This window comes from Ranitomeya variabilis, chromosome 4, assembly GCF_051348905.1.
Source record: "Ranitomeya variabilis isolate aRanVar5 chromosome 4, aRanVar5.hap1, whole genome shotgun sequence".
Taxonomy (NCBI): domain Eukaryota; kingdom Metazoa; phylum Chordata; class Amphibia; order Anura; family Dendrobatidae; genus Ranitomeya; species Ranitomeya variabilis.
The window spans coordinates 253,991,211-254,010,921 of NC_135235.1; the positions used below are offsets into that span (position 1 = coordinate 253,991,211).

A 19,711-nucleotide genomic window follows, 5' to 3' on the forward strand; every position below is an offset into this window, starting at 1 on the left:
TGATCGGTCATCACCAAACAGTATTGCAGCCCTCGAGCCGAGTGTCCCACGAGGAGATAGTCGATCATCAAGACTTCTAGCGGTTCCTTAGTTTGTATGGTTTGGATGGGTGCCCTCTGTTTGGTACTCTTTAATGAGGTCACATACTTGACATTGCCGGCAAACCTCTTCCACCACAAATTCCAACCGGGGGCAATACACATACCGCTGTAACCATTGGTAGGTCTTTGTGGGGCCGAAGTGGGCTCCAAATTCATGGGCTTCTTTAGCTACTTATTGAGCCATTTCTCCTGGGATGACCACTTGCCACCTTACTTCCATATCTTTTGGCTGTTGCCTCTTACGATATAGCACTGACTCTCGCACTTCCAGTCTATCCCACTGGTGTAACACACTCCTCATTTCAGAGTCCAGATCATCTCTCTCTTATTTGCCAGGCTTCCACTTTTGAGTTACCCACCATTTCATCTGTCTCAGCCCTTTGTCTTCATCCTGAACGTGTCCCCATTCCTCATTGGTTCTCCCGAGGGACCGGGGTAATGCGCAGTCCTCCCTTTTTGACTGGGCCGCAACCATTGGGGGCTTAAACTTACGAAAGTCTGGGGTTTCCTCCTCTTCGAATTGCTCATCAAGATCCCCCACTGGAGTCTCTATAGTCACTCTTGACAGCCCATCAGCATTTGCGTTTTCGGTAGCAGAGCGATAACGGATGGTAAAGTCGAACTTGGCTAGGCGAGCCATCCACCGTTGTTCCAAGGCCCCCAATTTAGCACTCTCAAGGTGGGCCAGGGGATTATTGTCTGTTCGAACTTGAATCTTAGTACCTGTCAGGAAGCCTGCAAACTTTTTTGTCATGGCCCACACCAGGGCCAGGAGCTCTAACCGGAAGGAGCTGTAATTGTCAGGGTTTCTTTCGCTGTCTCGCAGGGACCTGCTGGCATACCCGATGACGCTCTCATGTCCATCCTGTATCTGAGAAAGTACTGCACTGAGTCCATGAAGGCTACCATCTGTGTACAACAGGAACGGTTTATCGAAGTCTGCGTAGGCCAAAATAGGGGCTGAGGTAAGGGCATTCTTTATAGCCTGGAAGGCTTCGTGTTGTCCCTGTGCCCAGGGGATGCGCTGGGTCTTCGGCACTCCAGCGGTCCCCCTCAGCAACTCATTGAGAGGACCCGCCACCTTTGCGAAGTCTTTAACAAACCGGTGGTAGTACCCAGTGAGTCCCAGGAAGGCCTTGAGTTCTCTCACGGTTTGAGGGACTGGCCACTTCTGGATAGCAGCCACTTTTTCTGGCGAGTGTAGAACTCCATCTTGTGACACTATGTGGCCCAGGTACTCGATCTCTCTCTTGAAGAGGTGGCACTTCTTTGGCTTCACCTTCAGGTTATGAGCCCGCAGTCTTCTGAGTACCTATCCAAGCCAGGCAAGGTGTTCTTCGAATGAGGCCGAAAACACAATGATGTCATCCAGATAGATCACGGTAGCCTCAAAATTTAAGTCTCCCAAACACTTTTCCATCAGCCGTTGAAATGTGCCTGGAGCATTGGAGAGCCCGAAGGGCATCCGGTTAAACTCGAACAGCCCCATAGGGAGGATGAAGGCTGTTTTCTCTTTGTCTTTCTCTGCCATGGCTACTTGCCAGTATCCGCTTGCTAGGTCCAGGGTGGAGAAGTACTTGGCTTTCCCCAACGCTGTCAAGGATTCCTCGATGCGGGGCAACGGGTACGAGTCTCGAACAGTGCAGGCATTGAGATTCCTGTCATTTACACAGAACCGGATGGTCCCATCCTTTTTCTTGACAAGCACCACCGGGGCTGCCCAAAGGCTCTGACTACCCTGCACCACTCCTGAATCCAGCATCTGCCTCGGTAATGTTTTCACCTCTTGATACATCTTGGGCGGGATCTGCCGGTATCGTTCTCGAATTGGACGAGCTTCCCCAGTCGGTATCTCATGCGTGATGGCTTCAGTACAGCCGAAATCTTCAGCGTGACGGGCGAATGCGGCCTGATTTTCCCACAGCATAGTTTCTATTGCTTGCACACGCTCAGGGCCCAGAGCCTTCACATCCACTTCCATTTGATCAAGTATGGCCCGTCCACTCCACTCCGGGGATGGCGTATCTTCGTCCCCCGCAGTAACTGCTAGGGTCCACCCCGCGCCTTCTTTCAGTGATAGACATCTCCTTCTGACTCACCATTTCACCCTTATGTAGGTACACCCGGACCAGATCTGTCCCTCGTGGCAAGATGACCTCCCCGGGGCCCACATTCAAAGCTCTTATGGGGACATGTCCTCGCTGGACCACAGCTATGTACGAGCTATCATGACTTCTTGGTCCACTCCTCCACCTACCACAGGCTGAACAACCACTTCCAACCCGTCAAGGTTGCGGTGAGTCCCAACTGGAAGGTATACTATACCTATCGAATATTCATCCACACGACCCCTGTGACCGGGATCGGTTGTTGGTTGGTAGCAAATAACCGGATCAATGTCTCTTTTTCTGGCTTGGCCAGGTCCTGGAAATGCTGCTTGAAATACACTTCTGGCATCGTTGTCACTTGTGACCCGGTATCTATCAGGCAATCCACTAGAACTCCTTCGAATTCAGCACGTAGGATGGGGCTCCCAGCAATCAAGTGTTCGTTATGATATGGAGCGGCCTCTCTTCTCGCCTCCCCCGCAGAGTGCCGCACTACTGCGGGGGTTGGTAGTTTAACGGCGGCTTCCGCTGGCCTTGAGTATAGTTCCGACAGTCTCTGGCAAGGTGCCCCCGTCCTCCACATTCCCAGCATTGGATGCCTCCTCCTCTTCGAGGGGTACCTCAAACCTGTCCTCGTGCCTCCGATGCCTGACGGGAGGGGGCTTGCTCCCACTGATCCCTTATCGGTCGGGCTGAAGAATGGTTGCATGAGTACGGTGGGTCAGACTGTTGTAGTTCCCCCACTCTTCGCTCCATCTGGGTCAGTTTCTCTTGCACGTTGACAAGGGACCGCTGCAAGTCTTGCACCACCTGGACCAGCACCTCCTGATGGTTTGGGTCCCCTCTGGTATTGGTGCCCTGGACACGCATCACCCCAGACGCATAGCTCTCTTCTTTACTTCGGGCCACTGTTTCCGCCAGGATTTGACGAAGCGTAAGAGCCGGATCTGCCCAGACCCGTTCTGACAGTGCTCGCCTCAAGGATGTGCTGTGCAGTCCCAGAATGAATTGCTTTCGGAGTATCCGGTCTTTAGAGCCCATGCCGCCAAATCTATCCGCCTCCTTTCTCTGCACCTCTGCTAACACTTCTTGCAGTGCTGTTGCATACTGAGAGATTCCTTCTTCCCGCTGCAGCCTAGAGAAAAATTTGGCGCAAAGGTGTCCGGCGCTAGCAGTCTCGCCGTAGATATCTTCCAGGAACTTCACTAGCTCCTTCAGGGTGCTGCGGGTGAGTTCTGGTTGTAGGCAGACGTTTCTACGGGCTTCTCCCTCTAGGGCAGTTAACGCAATGTCCACTTCAAGGTCTGGGCTGATGTTATAAATCTTCAGGGTGCTTTGCAGCCGGGACACCCAGTCGGACAGTGGCATATTCTTGCCGTCAAACTTTGGTAGCACACTAAATATGGTGCCCATAGGGAGTGTCCTTGCAGGGGTTCCACCAATGCCCACAGCATCTCCATTAACATTAGCATTCCCGCCATTGCTGTGTGCTGCCTCTATCTTGGTGACAGTACCCTGCTCGCAGTGCCACTTGAAGCGATGGCCGGGGGACCACCACGGTGCAGGAAGACTACTGTACACAAGATGAGGTGCAAACAACAAAGGGTAGATTTATTGGAAGGCAAGGAATGAAGGGAATGAGGAAGATGCAAACAGGGGTATACAATGGCAACAGACAATTTACAAGAGTTATGAACTTTAACTTTTCCGTAAAACAGCAAGGTGCTACAACTATTGCAGACTCAACATATGTCTAGCAAGCAAATGTAAACAATAAACAAGTGATGATGCTACTCTACGTATAACCTCCCTGGCCTTTACTAAGCAGGCCACACGGGTGCCGTGTACTGACTATTGAAGCCTACACTAGGCCCTAACAGGTGCACCAAACAGGAACAAACGAACGGTGATGTTGGAGAATTAGATCCAGTCCCAGGGGGACCCCAGCAGTCTAATATGGTGGTGCGCACAGCTTTCTGTCAGCTCTGTGAAGCGTGGTCTTCTCCTTGCTTCTGGATCCTAGGGATGCTCCTGGAAACAGTAAATCCCTTTCTCTGTATCTTCGTGGCTCTCTTGCAGCTATATCCGGACACAGTTCTTCTCTCTTTCAGCTATCAGCACAAAAAGTCCTCTCTGCACCAGCCTCAGCTCACACACGCTGCTCCAGCTCCACACCTGCCACTCTGCACTGACTAGTTAATTACAACAATTATTGCAGGGGAGAAGCAGAACATTCCATCACGCCAGACAAGGGGGTGCAGCCTCTTAAAGTGACAGCGTGTTCCTTACTGTCCATAATAGCACCACCCTCTTACAGGCATATAGCAATAGAAACACATTACATTTCCACACCGTACAGCACCTCTTGTGTTTTTTTCTTTTGTTTGTTTTTTTTTTACCACAATTGCAGATCTCGTCAGCAATAAATTTTGGCAAATTTTAGGACCCTTCCAAGTCGGGCCCCATTTTCTAAATGATTCTTTAAGTTATAAAGTGCTTAAACTGATAACAAATGTGGCACAAGGCAGGTCCACTTGTCTTTTGGTGCAATTTGAGCCCAAATTCTAGTGCATTTATTTGGCTCAGTAAATCTCTCAGTATGAGAAAATTACATTTCTTATTCTTTCACTTTGTGAATAATAGTGGAAAGCTTATTTCTACTCTGTTTTAATTCATTACATTTATTTTATTTTATTTTACTACATAGTTATTTTGTAACGAGCTGTTATAGCTGTAACTATGGTGGAAAATACCCTGAGGGTCGCAACGAGCGTCTGTGTCACCTGAGAGTCGTTCCGACAGTCCTGCGATCTCCAGGGACCGGTAGTGTCACTGCCTGCATTAAATACAGATGTCACAAAGCACTGGAATATAACAAAATAAAAACATTTTCTTTAGTTTTAAATGTCTGTAAAAAAAATCCTTTTAGACAATTTTCAAGTCAAGCACCAAATGCCGTAAGTTTTGTGTCACGACTGAAAATTTCTCAAGTGCAGCTCAAGAAAGGACCAAGGTTTCATGCCAAATTAGTCATTAGTCCATGGATTAAAACTATTTACACATGAAGCATTAAGTGTGCAAAATCTGTATTATCTCACAAGGTCAGAGCATCCCAATGAGTGAAAATACAGAAATCTATTATGACACAAAGGTAAAAGGCATCAATCAAGAATAAATGTGCGAAAGAAGAAAAGCGAATAAGCAGCAGTTAAAGGGAAGGAACATATACAGGATCTGTCGTTTGTCTTGGAGCTGGCCCCGATTAGGGGGTGACCACAATTCTGGCAGCTTCAAAACCGTGTTTACAAGCTCAATGGAAAAGAGCTTGTAGCGCTGCACTTGTTCTGCTATCCAGCAGCGGTGGTTGGTCTCTAAAATGACAAAATGTCTTCTGTTTACAAGTTCTTTCCAACAATATCTATCCATGAAGATGTAGGGGAAAAATCAACGGGATGGGACTAAAAATGTAATATATTAGTATGCAAAATAAATAGTTTTATGACAAGTGTATGAAAAAAAAGGTATAAAACTATTGTAAAAAAAGGAGAGAAAATGCAAGTGTTCATTACTTTATCCTCCTTTTTTTTCCTTAGTTTCATCATATTTACACATTTTCACTTTTATAGACTTTTGCAATAAACCTTTTTATCTTGCATATTACGGATCAGTGGATTGTACTGAGCTTTTTTTTCCTGTTTTGGGCTTTTCTGATCCCCTCGGTTTTTCCCTTATCCCAGGCGAGGTCGGCCACTCATACTTAAGGGAGTCTGTAAAAATCTGCTGCATTTTCTATATCACTCCTACATTTGTTATTTTCTAGGAGCGTTTTTTCCCCATTATCTTATTGCAATATCCATTGACTTACTCATGCGGCGCTTTTTCTTTTTTTTTTCTGCTTTTTTTCCTCCTCCTGTGAATTTTAGAATAAACCTGTAAATGATAAAATGTTACGATTATATGCTCCACTTTTTGTATGCACTTTTTGTATGCACCGTGGTAATGTTTCCCCTAAGATTAACAAGACCAATAACTTTCAGAGACCCTAAAATGAACCACAATGATACTTCTGATGCCGTTATTACCCGGTAATACTCCAGGTCCCGTTATATTGCTACCCGTGTCCCAGAGAATAAAACCCTTTTCTTTTTCTCCACTGGAATTCTGCTGTATCTATTTTGCAGGCTTATAAGACTCTTCCCCTTTATTGCAGATTCTTCATTTTGTTGTTTCCATGTCCTTAGCCCACCCCAGGGGGTCTTGGCAATGGCCTCTGGTATCATTAGGAGGGCACTGGAGTGAGGAGAGAAGCATTTTACATATCTTAGCAATAATGACTTAATGGCAGTTTTGAGTTCACCTGGTAGACACGAATCCATGAGATGAATGTCCCTCGGCGTTCCTCTTTCCTCCTGCGTTTTTTCCTGTTTGTTCTGTGCACCACGGTGAATACGTAGAATATCACTGCTGCAAATGTACTGGTATTGGAGCAAGATGTATGAAGAAAGAAATCTGAAAGAAGAGTTCACACGGATTATATAAACTCTTCATAGTGCGGTCATACCGCTAATCTGAGCGAAGCCGGTTATGGGGCCACATTACATCTATTGCATTATATCCTACTCTATAATTTGGTAATAGGTTTAGGAGAGCGTAACTTTCCAGGGTCGTCCTGCCGCCGGACACAGGTAATGCTTTTATGGCAGTCTGTCATATTCAACTATTGTGGCCGCCGCTCTGGTCTCCCCTCCATTCGCTGAGCACAGGGTGAGCACACTCCCCAGTAACAGACCCGCTGCAGAGTTGTGGATGGATTACATCCCCCTTATATAAAGGTGACCAAACTTATTCAGCTATTGAAGAGATAGGAGGTCCAGGAGCGAAGCAATCGCCAATGCAAGCAATTGTTACCATCCACCTTACTGTAAGCCTGCGAGCAGTGGGGCCCTCATTCCTCTTGGTATCTTGATTTATGTGATTATTGTTATTCAGTAATGTCTTTTATTGTCTGTACAATTCCCCTCTAAAATGTAAAGTGCTGCGGAATATGTTGGCGCTATAGAAATAACATTATTATTGTCCTGCATGTAAGGGGAGTTTATTATGACAAAATTATCTTCTGTTGATATAAAGTTTTGTACTAAAGTCAATATACAGGTGATGTCACAGCTCACCTCCTCCTCCTGTACAATGACTGATAACGTCTCTAAATACAGTAGATAACACAGGATCCACCATTCACGATATGTAATTGGAGCGTCCCCACTGCCGCAGGGCCGAGGGGTACCCGGTACCGGGCTTCTGAGTCTCTGCTCTGGGGTTGTCACGGTGGCTAGACCCGGTCCGTGACCCTGCTGAGGGGCGTCCAGTGAAATAAATGGTGGTGATATTGCGGTGCAGTGTAGGTCGTAGTAAATAACGAGGACACCAGGTTGCAGTCTCTTTACCGAAGGTTTTAGAATCCTCAGTCCAGAGCGCTGTCAACAGGGCTGTTTGAGACCTGCCGGTCCAAAGGCACATCAGGAGTTCTCTTTACAGGTGGGAATCAGTGTCTACCTTCTAGCGCTGTGTGTTGTAGTCCTTCCCTGCTGAGCTCCCGAGATAGTCCTCACAACTGATTCTGTCTGTCTCTGATGTTCGTTCTCTCCGTCCCCCAGGTGATATGGTAGGACGCACCCGTATGACGGGGTAGGCCTGGAGTTCTTCCGGGACCCTAGAGTCGCCCCTCTCCCACAGCTGCCTCCGTTGTCTGCTTAGGTGATTTGTGTGAGACAGCCAACCTATAATTGGCTGTCCGGCCGTGGTTTGCAGCAGTACTTAGAGTCTCTTACTTGCTCGGCGTTCCGGCCACCGACTGTTTGCGCCTCAGAAGGATGTTGCCTCGGTCTAACAGCACGACTCCTTCTGGTCCTAATGCCTCTTTTCTGTATTCCCGTTGTTCACTGGTTAGTTCTGCTCTTAGGAGTCTGCCAGGATCCCATCCCTGACAGGTCCTCTCACTAGCTCTTCCCAGTTACTTCTCCCTGTCTTCCTGTCCAACCCCCAGTTTTACCAGAGTGTGAGGAGTGGCCTACTAGATAGAACCACCCCCCCTGGTGGCCGGAGTGTGAAGTGTAGTGTGAGTGTTACCTGGTCAGAGAAACTCCTTTAGTGCAATCAGACGTAACATCACTCCCCTTAGTTGCAGAGCGACATTACTGCAACGACCAGGACTCTGGGGCGCTGCACTCTCCCCCGGTTAAATCCAGTACTCCCGGACTGGGAAAACAAGAACAACAATACATGTTAACAGAAAACACACAAATTTTGAAATAGCATAAACAATTAAACATAACAGTGCTTCCCTTTATGGGAGGTGAGGACTCTTGAACGTTGCAAAAGTTAGGTCATGCACAGTTTGACTCTCAGTTCAATGGTTCAAAAAAGCGGGGACCCCGGGTAAACAAAGGGGTCCCCCTTTTGAAAGTTTTTGAGCAATTCACCGTCCATTACTCTATTGTCCATTTTAAAACCTGTAACAAAAGATATGCACACAAACATTTTCAACTAAATAGCAGCCCTCGCTAATACCTCCAAGTTTTGTAGCGGAGGGGAGTTTGGTTCTGAGTGCTGCGTGTGGACCTTCGCAGCGCAGGGGTTGCTTTTGGCCTAACAGGGCCCGCTATGCTTGCTACCGCTGGTGTAGTGCACTGTCTTCTAGCTACACTTCTAGTGAGTCTGGGTAGCACTGGCAGGTTGGGGCTCTCAGAGCTGCTGCTATCAACAGTGGGTACAGCAGATTCACCGATAGCAGAGGGAGGATTTGCCGGTTCAACGGTTGGCATGGCATCTTCAGGTAGGGCTTGTTGAGGTTGCGGGGCCGGATGATCTGGTACCACCATCGCTTCTGGTGGGTCCGGCTGTTGAAACGTTAGAACAGGTACCACGATGGCCTGATTTATCTGAGTCCAGGACTGGGGAAAGTCACCAAGGACGGTATGGATAATCTTCTCCTTTACCACCGGCGGGGAGATTCTTGGGGCCGTGTCCCTCTCTCTCAACTTATCGGGGCAGACCTTAAGGTGATCCCTGGATACCACTGTCGAAGTCTCCCCTCTGTCCTTGCTGATGAGACAGACCTTCGTGTTGTCGAAATCGGATGGCAGGATGGTATACAGTTCCGCTTCCCATTGGTCATCGAGCTTGTGTAGTCTCCTCTTTCGTTTAAGTACTTGCTCACCAGGTGACAGGGGAATCGCAGGAGCGTGCTGGTTGTAGTCCCTTTCTTGTTTTTGCCTAGCCTGGGCGAGACTTCTTTCCACGCACTCCTGTACTTTGCGGTACCTTCGCTGCCTTTCTGCATCCCAATCTGCGTCCGGCGAGGTATCTTCGGGGACTAGGACCCCCATGTCCAGATCAACGGGTAACTGGCTAGGCCTTCCCCTCATTAGGTACGCTGGAGTACAGTTGGTGGAATTTACTGGGATGTGATTGTAGATATCCACCAAGTCAGGCAACTTTGTCGGCCACAGGTTCCGTTCCTCTACGGGCAAGGTCTTCAATAAGTCGATCACCACCTGGTTCATCTTTTCGCACATCCCATTGGTTTGAGGATGGTACGGCGTGGTTCGGATCTTCTTACACCCGTACAGTTGGCAGAACTCTTGGAACACTTCTGCTTCGAATGCTGGTCCCTGATCGGTCAGTACCTTCTCTGGGTAGCCATGGGGCCTACAAAAGTACTGCTGGAAGGCCTTGGCGGCAGTCCTGGCCGTTAGATCCTTGACAGGTACAACCACCAAAAATCTGGAGTAGTGATCTACGATGGTAAGAGCGTAGATATAGCCTGACCGGCTAGGTGTCAACTTCACATGATCCAGCGCGACCAGTTCGAGCGGCCATTTGGTGATGATAGGCTGCAGGGGAGCCCGTTGGCTGCCACGGTCCTTCCTGCGTAGGCTACATGGACCGCACTCCCGACACCACTTCTCAATGGCTCTCTTCATGCCAATCCAATAGAACCTCCCTCGGAGTAGCCTCTCTAGCTTCCTCCATCCGAAGTGTCCGGCTCCATCGTGGTAGGCTCCCAGAACCATGGGCGCATCTCGCCTTGGCACCACTATCTGCCACACCAATTCATGAGTACGTGGGTCGATGCTCCTCCCGCACAGCTTGCCATCATGGATAAACAGTTGGCTTCTCCCCTTCCACAGCTGTTGGGTTTCCTGTGGATCATCTGGGCCGGGATGCAACCCTGCCTGCGTCAAGAGCTCTATCACCCGACAGACCGCGGGGTCACCATCCTGGGTCTCCGCCCACCCGTGATGGGGCAGGGGATTCAGCGTGGCATCCAGTTGGTTCCTGTGCCTGTTCTTCACATGATGAGAGTTCTGAGTGGCTTTGGGGCGATGGAATGCAGGCAGCTCCACCTCTTCAAGTGCCTCCGGGTCTTCTCCCGTTTCTAGCAAATTGGGCATTCGGGACAAGGCATCGGCATTGGCATTCTTGTGTCCCGCCCGGTATTTGATGGTGAAATCGTAGTTGGACAGCCGGGCCATCCACCGCTGTTCCAAGGCCCCGAGTTTGGCAGTATCCAGATGCGTCAGCGGATTGTTATCCGTGAAGACGGTGAATTTCCCGGAGGCCAGGTAGTGTTTGAACCTCTCTGTCACTGCCCAGACGATGGCAAGGAATTCCAGCTTAAAGGAACTGTAGTTGTCAGGGTTTCTTTCCGTGGGACGGAGTTTCCTGCTGGCGTAAGCGATCACCCTTTCTTTGCCTTTCTGGACCTGGGACAGCACGGCTCCTAATCCCACATTGCTGGCATCTGTGTACAGCACAAACGGTTGGTCGTTTTCGGGGTAAGCCAGTACCTCTTCTCCCGTCAGTGCCGACTTCAAACAAGCGAAGGATCCCTCCAGCTCCTCGTTCCAATCAAAGGGGGTGTTCCTTCCCTTGGTCTTCTTTGGTTGGCCCACCAACAGGTTTTGCAAGGGTGCGGCCTTCTTGGTAAAGTCCTTAATGAACCTCCGGTAATAGCCTACCAGCCCGAGGAACTGCCGGACTTCGTAAAGGTCACTGGGCCTTGGCCAGTCCTTGATCACCGTGACCTTGTCGGGGTCTGGGGCCACTCCTTCAGCGCTCACCACATGGCCCAGGTACTGCACTTTAGGTTTCAGCAGATGACACTTGGACGGTTTCACCTTTAAGCCAAAGTTGGACAGGGCTTCAAACACCTCGGCCAGGTGCTTCAGATGGTCTTCGTAGGTCTTAGAGAAGACAATGACATCATCCAAATACAGCAGCACGGTTTCGAAGTTCATGTGTCCCAGGCAGCACTCCATCATCCTCTGGAACGTCCCGGGAGCATTGCACAATCCGAAGGGCATGTAATTGAACTCACAGAGACCCATTGGTGTCGTGAAGGCCGTCTTCTCTTTGTCCGCCTCCGCTACAGGAACCTGCCAGTACCCACTGGTGAGATCTAAGGTAGAGAAGTAGTTAGCAGATTTTAAGGCAGCCAGAGACTCCTCTATCCTGGGCAGTGGGTATGCGTCCTTATGTGTAATGCGATTCAACTGCCTGTAATCAACACACATCCTCATTGTACCATCTTTCTTTTTAACAAGGACTAACGGAGCTGCCCAGGGGCTACAGCTGTCTCTCACCACCCCAGCCTCCTTCATTTCCCGCAACATGTCCTTGGCACACTGGTAATGAGCTGGGGGTACAGGGCGATATCTCTCTTTTACGGGTTGGTGATCTCCCGTGGGGATATGATGTTGGATCCCTTTCACCTGCCCAAAATCTAAGGGGTGTTTGCTGAATACCTGCTCGTACTCGTGTACCACCCTGTAGGCCCCCTGTTTTTGATGGGATGGGGTAGAGTCAGTGCCCACATGCAATTCCCGACACCAATCTTTCGAGTGCTCTGCAGAACCGTTGTCCTCCGCCACGTTTGACGGGACCAAGGGTTCAGGTGTCTGTATCACACTATTATTAACAGTGAATAATTTGGCGAGCGTGGCATACTTGGTGAGGTGAACCTCTTCCTCCCCACAATTGAGGACACGTACGGGCACTCTCCCCTGGCGAACGTCGACCACCCCCCAGGCTGTCAGAATAGTAGGCCTATTGTCTGAATATACGGGTTCTACCAAGGCCTGGTAGTCCTTTCCCCTGAGGCCTATGGCTGCCCGACACCATATTAACATTTCACTCCTGGGGGGTATCGCGATGGGGTTTGAATCACTCACAGTGACACGACCAATCTCACCACCAGTCAGCTCTACCTGCTGTCTCTGCATCAGAGCTCTGATTTCCTTCTGCAGGGCACGTTGCTCACTGTGGCCAGCGGTTTCTGCCACCTGTTGCAACAAAACAATAACTTCTGCAAGACAATTTTCTATAACATTAGTACCAAGAGTCATCATGGGATTACATTCTCGACGATCAATATCAACAATCACAATCCCTTGGGCTTTCAATTCCACCCGCCCCACCTTGATGGTGACCTCCTTATACCCCACTTGTGGCAACGGCTGACCATTACTGGCTATTATGGTGAAATCATCGTCAGTGCCACGAGTAATATCGGTGTCCTCCCAATACCGTTTATAAAGCACGTAAGGTATAGTCGTCACCTGAGAACCGGTGTCCAGCAAAGCATTCAAGGGGATTCCATCAACCACTACAGGGAGAACTGGTCGTCCTCCAATGTACTTGGTTCTCCAATGCTGCGGGCCTGACCGTCCTACTCCTGGGGGTTGGCCCTTTGCCCCAGGGGTTGCTCGTTTAAAGGACAGTAGCTTGCAAGGTGGCCCACCTGGTGACAGCGGCGGCAGATGGGTCGTCCGTCCTGGTGGAAGCGATCGTCGTTCCGGCCTCTGGTCGGCGGAGTCCTCCTCTGTCGCATCCAAGGGACATCCTCTGGTCTGGAGGCCAACTGGATCTTCTCCTTGGGGGCCTCCTGTAGGGACTGCACCGTCCGGGCCAGGGCAGCAACGCTCTTGGTTAGCTCCTGCATCTGGAGACGAAGTCCTGCAGGGGAGTCGTCCTCTAGGCTCTGGGCATCGGCCTCGGCGGCGACTGGGGCATCCGACGCCACCTCCTGGTGGTATGTGAGAGCGGGACGCCGGGGAGGTGCTGCACGTTTGGGCTGTCGCTCCTGCAATGCCTGGATAGCTTTATCTTTGAATTGCGCAAAAGTCAAGTCTGGATTTTGCATGGCCAGGAAGTGCAATTGGCCCCGCTGGTGACTGCACAGGAGCCCCTCAATGAACCGCTCCTTCAGGATTTTATCCTCATCCTGCATGCTGCCGGGGTCACTCTGCTTAATGGCCCGCATCGCCTCCTGGAGATTAAGGGCATAGTCCCGTAAGCTATCCTGCGGCCTCTGTTTGCATCCATAGAAAGTCAGTTTAATTTCTGTAGCAGTGCGAGTATCGAAGGTAGCTTTAAGCTTTGCAAAAATCTGCTGTGCAGTTCCCTTATCCTCGGCGGGCCAGGACTTCAATTCTCTCAGAGCCGCCCCAAAGAGTTGGCCGGTTATCATATGAACCTTCTGCGGCTCTGTCAGGGGATAGAACTCGAGCAGGCTGCAGAGCCCTTCCTTAAAGTCAGTGAATGTATGTGACTCCCCAGAGTATCGTGGGAGCCAGGCCGCTCCGGGCAGGTACGGCATAGAGAAGGGCATTATGGCTTTTGTGTTAGCGGCAGCGTCCGACTGGCTGAGGGGAACAGCGGGTTCTGCGGCAACCGGTGGTTGTATTAGGGCCGCGGCTTCGCCCGCTGCGGATCCCGGAGGTGCCCCTGCGTCCCCGGCTGCGGCCTCTTCCTCCGCTCCTCCCGACTCGGACATGGCTGGCCCTTCCTCCACTAACCTGCTGGAGATCGGAGTTCCTCTTCCGGGATCGGCACGTTACCACGCTTTCTCGTTCCGCGCTTCTTTTTGGCCGGTCCCGCCCACGAAGCTGAGGCTCCTCCCTCCGCACACTGCGATGGCGAATCGTGGCGGGAACTCCTGGCGGCAATTGTCAACGCACAGTCTTTGCAATAAGTTACAGTCCAAGCACAATAAATCACAGTTCCAAGGCACACATGACCTGATTCTTCAGGCTTAAGTAAATCCTGTTCGTGACGCCAAAATGGAGCGCCCCCACTGCCGCAGGGCCGAGGGGTACCCGGTACCGGGCCTCTGAGTCTCTTCTCTGGGGTTGTCACGGTGGCTAGACCCGGTCCGTGACCCTGCTGAGGGGCGTCCAGTGAAATAAATGGTGGTGATATTGCGGTGCAGTGTAGGTCGTAGTAAATAACGAGGACACCAGGTTGCAGTCTCTTTACCTCTTTACTGAAGGTTTTAGAATCCTCAGTCCAGAGCGCTGTCAACAGGGCTGTTTGAGACCGGCCGGTCCAAAGGCACATCAGGAGTTCTCTTTACAGGTGGGAATCAGTGTCTACCTTCTAGCGCTGTGTGTTGTAGTCCTTCCCTGCTGAGCTCCCGGGATAGTCCTCACAACTGATTCTGTCTGTCTCTGATGTTCGTTCTCTCCGTCCCCCAGGTGATATGGTAGGACGCACCCGTATGACGGGGTAGGCCTGGAGTTCTTCCGGGACCCTAGAGTCGCCCCTCTCCCACAGCTGCCTCCGTTGTCTGCTTAGGTGATTTGTGTGAGACAGCCAACCTATAATTGGCTGTCCGGCCGTGGTTTGCAGCAGTACTTAGAGTCTCTTACTTGCTCGGCGTTCCGGCCACCGACTGTTTGCGCCTCAGAAGGATGTTGCCTCGGTCTAACAGCACGACTCCTTCTGGTCCTAATGCCTCTTTTCTGTATTCCCGTTGTTCACTGGTTAGTTCTGCTCTTAGGAGTCTGCCAGGATCCCATCCCTGACAGGTCCTCTCACTAGCTCTTCCCAGTTACTTCTCCCTGTCTTCCTGTCCAACCCCCAGTTTTACCAGAGTGTGAGGAGTGGCCTACTAGATAGAACCACCCCCCTGGTGGCCGGAGTGTGAAGTGTAGTGTGAGTGTTACCTGGTCAGAGAAACTCCTTTAGTGCAATCAGACGTAACATCACTCCCCTTAGTGGCAGAGCGACATTACTGCAACGACCAGGACTCTGGGGCGCTGCACTATGTCACAGCTCACCTCCTCCTCCTCCTGTACAATGAGCAATGTACAGGTCACTGAGCATGACCACAACACTCTCCACAGGAGTCCTCTCGAGACTATTGTTTCCTATGGACTAAGTGTCAATTGTATAACGCCGTCATCCGCAGCCCAGACAAGATTGCCGGCACTATACAGAAAATACATTGGAAAAAATACATATGTGTGTGTAGAACTCTGTTTGATTTTTTTTTTACAAAATAATTTTATTTAAATTAATAGGACATATGGAAGTGAGTATGCTTACAAATGGAGTTCTGTTGATTAGACATTTATGAAACCGTTATCCCTGGAGCTCTGATTAATTATTTCGGGTAGCCTGACCCACGGCACGTGCTAAGCCTCTGCCTGCAGCTGACACTGGACTCGGTGAGTTCACTGCTGGCTGTATGGATCTGAGTGCGGTTAGCGCCCCCTACTGGGTCTGCAGATTCTCAGAATGTTATCATTGAAGGAAAGCCGGAGATCTGATGTAAATATTATGAAATTATAGTAAATATTTACCTCAAAAGAAAATGAATACATTAAAGACTAAACTTTTATTGAGCCCATGTTGAGCTTTATCACAGGACTGTGTGTTTGTGATGGGTATAGGCTGTAGCATTTTGATGGGAATAGGCTGTAGCGCCTACAGGTATGTGCTGTAGTGCACCGATGACATGTATGCTGAAGTTCGCTGATATGTATGGGCTTTAGCATGTTGACGGGTATAAGGTCTAGTTGTGGTGCGCTGACAGTATGGGGTCTAGCTGTGGCGTGCTGGCGGGTACGGGCTTTGATGCGCTGGCTGGTACAAGCTGTGATGCGCTGGCAGGTTTGGGCTGTGATGCGCTGGCGGGTATGGGCTGTGATGCGCTGACTGGTTTGGGCTATGGTGTGCTGACGGGTATAGGCTGTGGTGTGCTGACTGGTATGGGCTGTGGTGCGCTGACTGGTATGGGCTGTAATGCGCTGACTGGTATGGGCTGTGGCGTGCTGTTGGGTATGGGCTGTGATGCGCTGGCTGGTACAAGCTGTGATGCGCTGACTGGTTTGGGCTGTGGTGCAGTGACTGGTATGGGCTGTGATGCGCTGACTGGTATGGGCTGTGGCGCGCTGACTGGTATGGGCTGTGGTGCGCTGACGGGTACGGGCTGTGGCGCGCTGTTGGGTATGGGCTGTGATGTGCTGACTGGTATGGGCTGTGGTGCGCTGGTGGGTGAGGGCTGTGATGCGCTGACTGGTATGGGCTGTGGTGCGCTGACTGGTATGGGCTGTGATGCGCTGACTGGTATGGGCTGTGTTTGCCCTGACTGGTATGGGCTGTGATGCGCTGACTGGTATGGGCTGTGATGCGCTGACTGGTATGGGCTGTGATGCGCTGACTGGTATGGGCTGTGGTGCGCTGACTGGTATGGGCTGTGATGCGCTGACTGGTATGGGCTGTGATGCGCTGACTGGTATGGGCTGTGATGCGCTGACTGGTATGGGCTGTGGCGTGCTGTTGGGTATGGGCTGTGATGCGCTGACTGGTATGGGCTGTGGTGCGCTGGTGGGTGAGGGCTGTGATGCGCTGACTGTTATGGGCAGTGGTGCGCTGACTGGTATGGGCTGTGGTGCGCTGACTGGTATGGGATGTGATGCGCTGACTGGTATGGGCTGTGATGCGCTGACTGGTATGGGCTGTGATGCGCTGACTGGTATAAGCTGTGATGCGCTGGTGGGTAAGGGCTGTGATGCGCTGACTGGTTTGGGCTGTGCTGCGCTGACTGTTATGGGCTGTGGTGCAGTGACTGGTATGGGCTGTGATGCGCTGAGAGGTATAGGCTGTGGCGCGCTGACTGGTATGGGCTGTGGTGCGCTGTTGGGTATGGGCTGTGATGCGCTGACTGGTATGGGCTGTGGTGCGCTGGTGGGTGAGGGCTGTGATGCGCTGACTGATATGGGCTGTGGTGCGCTGACTGGTATGGGCTGTGGTGCGCTGACTGGTATGGGTTGTGGTGCGCTGGTGGGTGAGGGCTGTGATGCGCTGACTGATATGGGCTGTGGTGTGCTGACTGGTATGGGCTGTGGTGCGCTGACTGGTATGGGCTGTTGTGCGCTGGTGGGTGAGGGCTGTGATGCGCTGACTGATATGGGCTGTGATGCGCTGACTGGTATGGGCTGTGGTGCGCTGGTGGGTGAGGGCTGTGATGCGCTGACTGATATGGGCTGTGGTGTGCTGACTGGTATGGGCTGTGGTGCGCTGACTGGTATGGGCTGTTGTGCGCTGGCGGGTGAGGGCTGTGATGCGCTAACTGATATGGGCTGTGATGCGCTGACTGATATGGGCTGTGATGCGCTGACTGGTATGGGCTGTGGTGCGCTGGTGGGTGAGGGCTGTGATGCGCTGACTGATATGGGCTGTGGTGCGCTGACTGGTATGGGCTGTGGTGCGCTGTTGGGTATGGGCTGTGATGCACTGACTGGTATGGGCTGTGGTGCGCTGGTGGGTGAGGGCTGTGATGCGCTGACTGATATGGGCTGTGGTGCGCTGACTGGTATGGGCTGTGGTGCGCTGACTGGTATGGGTTGTGGTGCGCTGGTGGGTGAGGGCTGTGATGCGCTGACTGATATGGGCTGTGGTGCGCTGACTGGTATGGGCTGTGGTGCGCTGACTGGTATGGGCTGTGGTGCGCTGGTGGGTGAGGGCTGTGATGCACTGACTGGTATGGGCTGTGGTGCGCTGGTGGGTGAGGGCTGTGGTGCGCTGACTGATATGGGCTGTGGTGCGCTGACTGGTATGGGCTGTGGTGCGCTGACTGGTATGGGCTGTGGTGCGCTGGTGGGTGAGGGCTGTGATGCGCTGACTGATATGGGCTGTGGTGCGCTGACTGGTATGGGCTGTGTTGCGCTGACTGGTATGGGCTGTGGTGCGCTGGTGGGTGAGGGCTGTGATGCGCTGACTGATATGGGCTGTGATGCACTGACTGGTATGGGCTGTGGTGCGCTGGTGGGTGAGGGCTGTGATGCGCTGACTGATATGGGCTGTGGTGCGCTGACTGGTATGGGCTGTGGTGCGCTGACTGGTATGGGCTGTGGTGCGCTGACTGGTATGGGCTGTGATGCGCTGACTGGTATGGGCTGTGATGCACTGACTGGTATGGGCTGTGGTGCGCTTACTTGGTATGGGCTGTGATACGCTGGTGGGTATGGGCTGTGATGCGCTGACTGGTATGGGCTGTGGCGTGCTGGCTGGTATAAGCTGTGGTGCGCTGACTGGTATGGGCTGTGATGCGCTGACTGGTATGGGCTGTGATGCACTGACTGGTATGGGCTGTGGTGCGCTTACTTGGTATGGGCTGTGATACGCTGGTGGGTATGGGCTGTGATGCGCTGACTGGTATGGGCTGTGGCGTGCTGGCTGGTATAAGCTGTGATGCGCTGGCGGGTAAGGGCTGTGATGCGCTGACTGGTTTGGGCTGTGCTGCGCTGACTGTTATGGGCTGTGGTGCAGTGACTGGTATGGGCTGTGATGCGCTGAGAGGTATAGGCTGTGGCGCGCTGACTGGTATGGGCTGTGGTGCGCTGTTGGGTATGGGCTGTGATGCGCTGACTGGTATGGGCTGTGGTGCGCTGGTGGGTGAGGGCTGTGATGCGCTGACTGATATGGGCTGTGGTGCGCTGACTGGTATGGGCTGTGGTGCGCTGACTGGTATGGGTTGTGGTGCGCTGGTGGGTGAGGGCTGTGATGCGCTGACTGATATGGGCTGTGGTGTGCTGACTGGTATGGGCTGTGGTGCGCTGACTGGTATGGGCTGTTGTGCGCTGGTGGGTGAGGGCTGTGATGCGCTGACTGATATGGGCTGTGATGCGCTGACTGGTATGGGCTGTGGTGCGCTGGTGGGTGAGGGCTGTGATGCGCTGACTGATATGGGCTGTGGTGTGCTGACTGGTATGGGCTGTGGTGCGCTGACTGGTATGGGCTGTTGTGCGCTGGTGGGTGAGGGCTGTGATGCGCTGACTGATATGGGCTGTGATGCGCTGACTGGTATGGGCTGTGGTGCGCTGGTGGGTGAGGGCTGTGATGCGCTGACTGATATGGGCTGTGGTGCGCTGACTGGTATGGGCTGTGGTGCGCTGTTGGGTATGGGCTGTGATGCGCTGACTGGTATGGGCTGTGGTGCGCTGGTGGGTGAGGGCTGTGATGCGCTGACTGATATGGGCTGTGGTGCGCTGACTGGTATGGGCTGTGGTGCGCTGTTGGGTATGGGCTGTGATGCGCTGACTGGTATGGGCTGTGGTGCGCTGGTGGGTGAGGGCTGTGATGCGCTGACTGATATGGGCTGTGGTGCGCTGACTGGTATGGGCTGTGGTGCGCTGACTGGTATGGGTTGTGGTG

The 19,711-nt window shown here is 52.0% G+C and overlaps 1 protein-coding gene and 1 long non-coding RNA gene across 24 annotated transcripts in view; one reads left to right on the plus strand and one right to left on the minus strand.

Annotated features, from left to right (window-relative positions):
- Positions 1-19,711, plus strand: part of PKNOX2 (PBX/knotted 1 homeobox 2) — a 369,700-nt gene that overhangs the window by 143,926 nt on the left and 206,063 nt on the right. The gene's annotated exons all lie outside the window — the stretch shown is intronic.
- LOC143768781 (uncharacterized) overlaps positions 4,963-19,711 on the minus strand; it is a 29,150-nt gene continuing 14,401 nt past the window's right edge. The window contains exons 2-4 of the long non-coding RNA XR_013214023.1: positions 6,567-6,718; positions 6,075-6,139; positions 4,963-5,073 (exon numbers count right to left, since the gene is read on the minus strand). This is a non-coding gene — a long non-coding RNA (uncharacterized LOC143768781). The remainder of the gene's footprint in view (positions 5,074-6,074; positions 6,140-6,566; positions 6,719-19,711) is intronic.